The sequence below is a fragment of the Tupaia chinensis genome, unplaced genomic scaffold (genome assembly GCF_000334495.1).
Source record: "Tupaia chinensis unplaced genomic scaffold, TupChi_1.0 Scaffold000541_1, whole genome shotgun sequence".
NCBI lineage: Eukaryota > Metazoa > Chordata > Mammalia > Scandentia > Tupaiidae > Tupaia > Tupaia belangeri.
The window spans coordinates 422,492-431,815 of record NW_006160054.1 but is presented as its reverse complement, the minus strand read 5'-3'; positions in this window follow the sequence as shown (position 1 = coordinate 431,815).

Here is a 9,324-nt window from a genome sequence, read left to right as displayed (position 1 = left end):
TCCTGCTGAGCCTTTCTGCACTTCCCCATGGGCCATGATGACCCACAGTCAAGAAAAAGGAAAGGGAAAAAAATAGTTGGTTCTTGTTCCAGGACTGGGGAAAGGCTGTCCTCTGGCGTGGGTGGGGCTGGGGTGGCAGAGAATTGGGGGGATAGACTATGCTTAGGACGAGAACAAGAGGGTTGCTGCAAATGAGTTGCTAGAGTTAGGAGAAACAGGACCTCCTGGCTCTGTGCCCTCTGCATGCGAACTTTGGGATGGGGACGGCTGTGTGATGCTGCGCAGGGGCGGACAGAGGGGCAGGGAGTGGATAGTGAGCACTTAACTGCAGAGCTCTGGGGCCCAGTGAAGATGCCTGGAGTCTGGGTTTGGCCTGAAGGCATGATCCCTTTTGAATAAAAACAGTACTGGGCTCACACAGGACCTGAAGCAGCAGCCAGCGATGGTGGACCAAAGGTCCCAGCCCTTCCCCAATTTCCTGGACCCAGATTCCAAGTGCAAACCTAAGGGAGAGTCTGACTGTCAGATGATGGGGCTGTGCTTGCTATCAACTCTGTGGGTCCGGGCTGAGCTGGATTTAATTTGATTTCTAATAATATAGAAATGGGGCGACTTTTCTGGCACCTAAGTTTCATTAGACCAATTCCTACTTGTTATAGAAAGCCATTCATTATTTGACCTCAAGCCATCTTCCAAAAGAAAATTATTATTTTTCCCCGGCCACGTCCCTCCAAGTACTTTGTATTCACACCCTATGAGCTGTTGCATGTCTTTAGCTGTGCTGCTTCCTTCTGGAATGTCCTTCCCCACCCCACTCCCATCTCTGCCTGGCATAGGCCTACTGGTCAACATTCAGCATAACACACCTCCTCCGGGAGAATGGTCCTCGCTGTCCCACACTGCCCTGGGCCTTCCAAGCACTGGGCTGCTTCGACAGATGGCATTACTGTTACCATCTGCCCATTGGTCTATTCTTCTCTTTAGATACACATTGAACAAATGACAGAAAGAATAGCAAGATTCTCAATGGACTCAGCAAAGCGAACATAACCCTACTAACCAAACGTGGTCAACAGAGCTATCTCATTTTGTCATTATTCTTATAGTAAAACTGTGTAAACGCCCACCATGCGCCAGGCGCTGTTTTAAACAGTTCAGTAAATTGTCCTTTTCGATTTTCACAGTGACCAGCGAGAGAGTACTTATTCCCATTTTACAGATGTGAACAGTGAGGCAGAGACAAGGTCACTTGCAAGGGACAACACGGAGGTTGGAATATGCAGTCTGTCTCCAGAGCCTGTGATTTTTACTGGAAATACTAGAATTAGACTCTGCCACATACGCTAAGGATCCTGGCTGCACCCAGGAGGGCTTTACCCATGCACGCGAACGTGGCCCACTCACATATCACACCGCAGGTGCCTGAAGACGCGAGGCACCTCAGTTCCCATGAAGAGGCTTTGGTTGTTGTTGTTGTTTTTGTTTTTTTTTTGCATTTCTTTCCAAAAAGTATTAAAAATTCCTAGCCATTCTTGTGACGTGGCAAGTTAAACAAAACAAGGCAGGTACTTTCCCTTCTCCTGACAACTTAACAAAAAAGAATTTGTTATCGAGCTCCGCAATCTCGTAGATCCTTAAAGTGGGTTGAAGGTCTTGGCTTCTATTGGGTTGTTAGGAAAGTCATACATAGTTTTGGATAGAGAAACAGAAAAATGTGCCAGGACTTTCCCAACCTAATAGAAGCAGTGATAGAAGGCAGAAGAGTACCTTTTATTCTTTGGAAAGCTGCCCAGCGCCCATGTGGTGTGTTCACGGGGGCACGGTAACCCAGCTCTCCGACAGGGTGATTGGTCCAGGCGTGAGTATGTCTCAAGTTCTTTAGAAATTTGAATCCTGTGTGGGTAGACAGGGCTGCAGCACAGCAGCGGAGCTGAGCTGTCCCCAGCTGTCTAGATGGACTTTTCTAGCACTCCTGACTTCTCCCATGGTGCACCATGGTGTGGTGAAGGGGTTTCCCTTGCTCTAACATGTTATTGCAATAGGGGCCTGCCTTAGCTAGACTGACTCCATCTTACTCACCAAAACTGTTTTCTCTCAGCCTCACACTCTACTTGAGCCTCTCTTAGAACTTCAAAAAGATGAATGGTCAACCTAGAAGTTGAAATAAGGGATACTCTGCCCCAGGAAACCAAAACTTCTGTTAGGCAAATTGGTTATACTCCCCTAACCTAAAATTAAAGTAACTTATGCTTTTCTTTTCTTTTTTTTTTTTTTGAATTATTTTATTTAATTGTATTTATTTACTTTAACTTGATGAGAGAGAGAGAGAGAGAGAGAGAGAGAGAAAGTGAGAAAGCAAGCCGCCAGGTCCAGGACTCGAACTGTGATAGGCCATGTGGGAGTTCAGCGCCCCCAACCGCCATACCACCTGTCACTTAAGCTTTTCTGTATGTAGCAATTAGCCCCATAGTTTCTTCCTTCCTCTAAAAAAATGTTACTCTTCCCAATGAGTTACAATGTAATGAAGTCTCCTTTCCTCTCTCACCCACAATGTTGTCTCTGCTTAGCTGGGCAGAGCTGATCTGGCTCTGAATGGAGGGTGTGGTGGCACCTTGTCCAGCAACATCAGCACTGACACTATTTAAACTATCAGAGCATGGTGATCATAAAAGGAGATTTTCAATCATTTTTAATACTTGAAAAAAGAAGAAATTAGCCCTCGAAGTCCCCTACTGCTTGCAGCCAGGGTGGGTTGCCGCAGTCCGTCTGCCCTTGTCTCTTGGACTCAGCTCTCGTCCTTCCCACAGCCTCACAGTTCGGTTCTTCCTTTGAGCCTGTGAGTGCTCCCACTTCCTTCCAGGGAATGCCAGCCCTTTCCCATCATCTCTACTGAAACGATTACCTAGAACGGGAGTACGAAGGTTAAGAACAGAGCAGGAAGCACCTCTGCACATCTGCTGGGGAGACTCCGGAAGGTTAAGAAAAGAGCAGGAAGCACCTCTGCACATCTGCTGGGAAAGCAGCCCTCCTTTTGGGCTGTTAGCACTTCCATCAGACCACAGGCGCACTGAGCCTGGAGCTTCAGGAAACTTCCTATGGTATCAGGTGCTGGATAAGGAAAATACTTAAAGCATGGGATAAGACAAGATGGTGGCATGTCTTCAGTGTCACCCCAGAGCCTTGTTAAACAGCTCACCTGAGGTCTATATGTCTAGAGCAGCAGTTCTCAAACATTTTGGTCTCAAGACCCTTTATACTCTTAAAAATTGTGGGCCAGCCCATGACTTCGTGATCAAGGCAGCTGGGTTCCATATGGCTGACTGACTGGTTCGAGTCCCTGACCTGGCGGTTTGAGACACACACCTGGCACATGTGCATGCATACCAAAATTTCAAAAGGAAGGAGAGATGGAGAAGGGACTGCAGGGTGACTATGCCCCATGGAGCATGCTTTCTCGTTTTCCCTCTCCCTCCCTGTCTCACTTTCTTTCTCAGGTGAGAGCATGTGCCCTCTGGCAAATGTTTTAAAAAGAATTATAGTATCAGGGCAACCTGTGGCCTAGTGCTTACATAAGCTGAATCCCACATGGCTGACTGTGTGGTTCGAGTCCTGGACCTGGTAGCTTGAAAAACACACTGGGCACATATGCATGTGTGTCCAAAAATCCCAAGAGGGAGAAATGGAGGGGAAAGGGTTGTGGATGACTAGTTCCCATGGAAACGCTTTCTCACACCTCCCCCACCCCCTGTGGGTGCACACACCCTCTGGCAAATTAAAATAATTTTTTAAAAATGTTTGAGTTATATCTATCAATATACTACATTATCTATTAAAGCTAAAATAATATTTAAGTGTTTAAGTCATTAAAAATACCAAATAGGGGCCTGCAGGTGGCATGTTGATTAAGACATTGGACTCCCACACAGTCAACTGCAGTTTGAGTCCTGGACCTAGCTGCTTGCCTTCTCACTTTCCTCTTCTCTCTCTGTGTCTCTCTGGTCAAATTTACCTAATGGTAGGGACAAGTCCAGAGTTAAATGTTAAATTCCAGAGTCTAAATGGAAAGATCGGACCACAGTAACACTGCAAATTCAATAGAAGAGAGCTTAATTACATGAGTCTGAACTAGTGAAATAGAATTTTTTGACTTTAGACTAAAACGTTACTGATTTTCATCGATGCTTTGATTTCCATATTTAAGGATTTTTGTCTCCTCTTGAACTGTTGATAGGTTCATCTACCTGCTATTTGAACTGAATCCTAACCTTTTTCCTGGCTTTAAGTTTTAAGCAAATTTTTCTTAACATCTTTTGATTTTGATCTATTAAAACTAAAACTTTTTTTGGAATTAAGAAAGGCATTAAAAATACCTATTAATACCCATTTATTACTGCAGTAAGCTATATAGCCCCAGCGAGGTGCTGCTTTTTACTATGCTCACTTTACCTACTGAAGTATACACCTAAAATCAGACACGCACTCATAAATATGTATATGTCAGCTGTGCTTGCTATGGAAAGTTTTTAAATTAATTAAGCTCCTTAGTGAATCAGTAAAATGTGAAAAAAAAGGCATGGAAGAAATTGTATATATCAGAGACAGTGTGGGAGAAGGGGGGAGTTGGCAGAGGGTAAAAGGTAGGGAATCAAGGTGGGGGAGCAAAATATATAAGAAACAAGAAGGAGAAAATTATTTGTTGGTGATAACATGTATGGTAATATCCTTGATTGAGCCAATATACAATGTATACTGGATGGAAAAAATTTTGTATACTGTATTGATGTACAGTGAATGACTGTAAATAAATTAATTAATTAATTAAAAGAAAACAATAATAAAATAAACGTAAATAAACCTTAAAAAACAAACTCATTCCATGTGAATACAAATACGATTTTTTTTTTTTTTTTTTTGCTATAGGGCGCGTGCACTCGCCAGACAGACAGAGACAGAGAGACAGAAAGCGAGAAATCACCCCCCCAGGGGGGATGGCCACACCGCAATCCCTTCTCCTCCATTCTCCTCTCGGGATCTTGGCACGCACGCACACATGCCCGGCGTGAGTTTTAAGCCACCGGGTCTGGGACGCGAACTGCAGTTGACTACATGGGAGTCCAGGGACATAGCCATTACGCTAACTGCTGGTCCTACAAATACGATTTTTCAAAAGAGAAATAGTTTTCAAGAGCTATTCATAAGAAGGTAGGCATTGTTCTGCATGTTTTCAGATCTTGATGTCTGGCTCGGTAGAAGACAGCTAGCTCTCCTACGGTTTCACAGGATCTATTAGCAGTCAGCAATGAGGCAATCGGGTGCCATTTGAATGCTAGAAAATACCAGAATGAGCAAAAAGACAGCTAATACCTTAATATTACGAAATTGTTCTGACTTTGAAGTACCAAGAATGGAAGCTTGCTGTGGTCCCCATGTCACACTTTATAAACCACAGATCCAGGAAGATGGACTCCTTGCCTTCGCAAGTGTGCACTCTCTAAGAAGTTACATTTTTTTTCTTGTTCCTGTTAGAAATACAAATATTTTCCATCTGGTAGAAAAGATAACACTAAAGGTCAGGATTTGTTTCTAATTCAGCAACATTTCGACATACCTTTCCGGGTGGATATAAATCCTATTCTTCTAATTCTCCTTTGAATCAGTTTTGCTCTCCTACTAATTCTCTCACTAAGTCAATAGAATCTTTGTTATTTACTTTGTATTTTTTATTCTCTCACTAAGTCGATAGAATCTTTGTTATTTACTTTGTATTTTTTTTTTTAATATTTTGCTATATGTGTGGTCACTGGAGACAGAAAGTAAGAAAGCACCTCCTTTGGGGGCATGACCACAAACCAACTCTTTCTCCTCCATTTTCCTCAGCATCTTGGGCATGCATGCATATATGCCTGGCATGTTGAAGCTGCCAGATCCGGGACTTGAACAGTGTGGTCAACTATGTGGGATCCAGCCCCTTTAACCACCACACCACAGGCTGGCCCCTTTGCTTCATGGTTTTAATTTGGAATATTTTAGTATGACATGCTATTAATTATTTCTGAAGGATTTGGGAGGTTTTCTTTAAGAAAAGGCTAAGCCACCAGCGGGCGTCAGCCTGATGAATGGAAGTGTAGGTGAAGGTCTGAGAACCACTGCTAAGCAGGGCGTCGCAAAGATGGCTGAGACTGACCCCAACCAAGCAGGATCAACCTCTGCGGGGCAGACTCTCTTGGAAAGATGTCGGGTAAATTTCAGACCATGTCCAACCAGATCGCTAGAACTGATGATGTGAGTAGTCACATTGATGATCTGGAGCAAAACATGGCTGATTTCATGACACAAGCTGCGGTGAAAGAACGGGAAGGTGTAAACAAGACTTGCGCCACACCAAAGTGGGGAAGGCTGCTAATAACTGACACAAATCTGGAACACCAAGAGGAGACCAGCTGGCTTTCTGAGCTAACCAATGTGGGTAGACAGATTTTATATCATAAAGTTTGCCTTTTTTTGGAGAGATTTTTGCTATAGGGCACATGCACTTGCCAGAGAGACAGAAAGCAATAAATCACCCTTCCCCCAGGTGCGATGGCCACGCCATAATCCCTTCTCCTCCCAAGATCCTAAGTAGCATGCACACGAACCTGGCATGAGTTTGAGGCACCAGGTCCAGGCCCGAATGGTGGTCAGCCATGTGGAAGTCTGTCAACATAACCACTACGCAATCTGCTTGCCCCAAAGTGGACATTCTTTACCACATACCATAGTGATCTTAAAGAGCTATTTCCCCGTCTTGAACACGTCTTCACGTCTCAGGCCTTGAACAGTTGTGTATTAAATATTAAACACTAAAACTTTGGCAGTTCCTGCATTAGAAAAAAAATAATAAAAGGACAAGCTTTTAGAGTTTAGATTGGTCCATTTGGAAGTAGAAAGGGGAACAACAGGTGGTTTTGCTAAAAGAAGCTCTTTCTTCTGCAGTTAGCAATATCTTCGTGATGTAATCCGTCAACTATACGCAATCTCATATAATCAGGTAAGATAAAACAATCTCAACATTTCAAAACCCCAATTCTTAATCCTGATCCAAAGGAGTGAAGGGTAGATGCTAAACACACACAATTGGGACAAGGGAAGAGTCCGAGAACTGGGATGACCCCCTGCCCCATCTCAGCACCTCCTCCTCAGCATTCCCTTCCGGGCAAAAGTGGAGTCGCAACACACCTGGATTGGATTGAATCACACACATTCTGTTGGAGGGTGGTAGTAGTAACAAGGCTGAGAAGAAAATGATGAAATATTCCAGCGATCCCGATGTCCTGAAGGAAACAGTATGACAGAGATGAACCTGTCCTTCCTGCCAGGGGTGCTGGCCCCTCCCCATGGGAGCCCCATGTTCACCACAGGTATTATTGATCACGTTCCTAAGTGCAAGCCAACTATTTTGGCTGGTACACGATCTAAGAAGTGATGGAGGGAAAACTGAACCACACTAGACTGAGAAAGAGTACTTTGTAGTTTGGGGGTGACATGTGATTTGATCTCTGCCAGACCCTCGTAGCCAGTAAACTGAGGATCTGAGATCGGGCTGTGTCACTGCTAAGAGTAGGAAAATGTAAGAGGAGGGCTCAGATCAACGATTAGACTTCCAAGGCTGCCAGAGAGGCTCATCAGCCCTAGAATACCTGTCAGAGTGACTAGCAGCTGACAAGTGGCAGGTGTTATTAGCCAGAGAAACTCTAGCCTGAACACAAGATTCTGAGGCTTCCCTAGAGTAGTCCTGACACTGGGGCAGCCCCAAGGGGAGTCCTGTTCACAAGCAGCCGTGGAAGATCAAAGTCGAGATGACCAGAGAGAGCAGGACCCAGGCAAGCTGGGTGAGACCGGAGAGTGCACTGAAGGCCAGGGCTCGCCCTCCTCCCCGCTCCCTTACGGTGACCCTCTGTAATTATAGCCAAGCTGGGAACAGCCGAGCTGAGTGTGTGGGGCAGAGGCTGTGACTCCTGGACTCCAGAGCCTGGCTTTGTACAACCCGGCCCGCATTCATTCACACCTGTGCTCTCTCAACAACGGGGATTACGGAACCTACCACGGAGTTGTAAAGATTAAATGAGACAGAACTTGCCAGGTAAATGGACAAAGGGGTATTCAATAAGCATCGGTCCCTGTGTGGTGCCTAAGAGGCAGAAATGTCATGTGGCTATTCATAGGTTACTGGGTCATGAGGCACATCTGGACTGGAACATCATAAATACCCTGGACTCGACGAGTCCCCATTAGTACAGACTCCAAACTGGGCAGACACCTTAGGGTTCTTCTCCCATTTCCAGTTGAACATGGGGTAACATCATCTAGGCAATCCCAGCAGGAACAGGCCATGGCATCTACTGGTTTAGTCTTCCCAGCCTTCGTTTCGATAATAGTCCTGTATGATGAAATCCACTGCATGCCACGTGGGCACAAGATTTGTGCCTAATCCATGACATGACTAAATTGGGATCCCTTTTCCCAAGCTGAGGCTGTTGTGGTCCTTCCCTAGCGCTTTCTTTCCTTTCTTTTCTTTCTTTCTTTTCTTTTCTTTTCTTTTTTTTTTTTTTAAGAGATTTCTTGCTATAGGGTGCGTACGCTCACGGATAGACAGTAAGACATCATTCTAGAAGGGGGATGGCCATGCCTCAATCCCTTCTCTTCCATTCTCCTCTCAGGATCTTGGGCTTGCGTACACATGTGCCCAGCGTGAGTTTCAAGTCACCAGGTCCGGGACTTGAACCACAGTTGACTACACAGGAGTATGTGGATGTAACCATTACGCTATCTTCCTAGTGTGTTGTTCTACTGAAGCTTTTGAAATATACTTTTTTTTTTTTTTTTTTTTAAACTGCAGTTGCTATTAAGCTGCTGGAACTGAGTTTGGTTTCTCAGAGGCCATGAGCACACTAGGTCATGACAGCCTACTGTGAAGAATCAACCCAAGCCTTGGGCACGTATGCACATGCGCCCGGCGTGGGTTTTAAGCCACCGGGTCCGGGACACGAACCACGGTCGACTACGTGGGAGTCCAGCGACATAGCCATTACGCTAACTGCTGGTTCCCAAGATCTATTTTTTTTTAAATGCTAATTTGAAAATAAGATCATTGAAGCCAGCAGCTGGCATGGTAGTTGATGTGTTGAACTTCCACGTGGTTGACTGTGGTTCAAGTCCTACACCTGGTGGCTTAAGATCATGCCGGCACATGTGAGTGTATGCCCCAAATCCCAGAATGATAAGGGAGTGTGGAGTGGCCACTCCCCCACTGGGAGGAGGGCTGATTTCTCACTTTCCCTCACATTC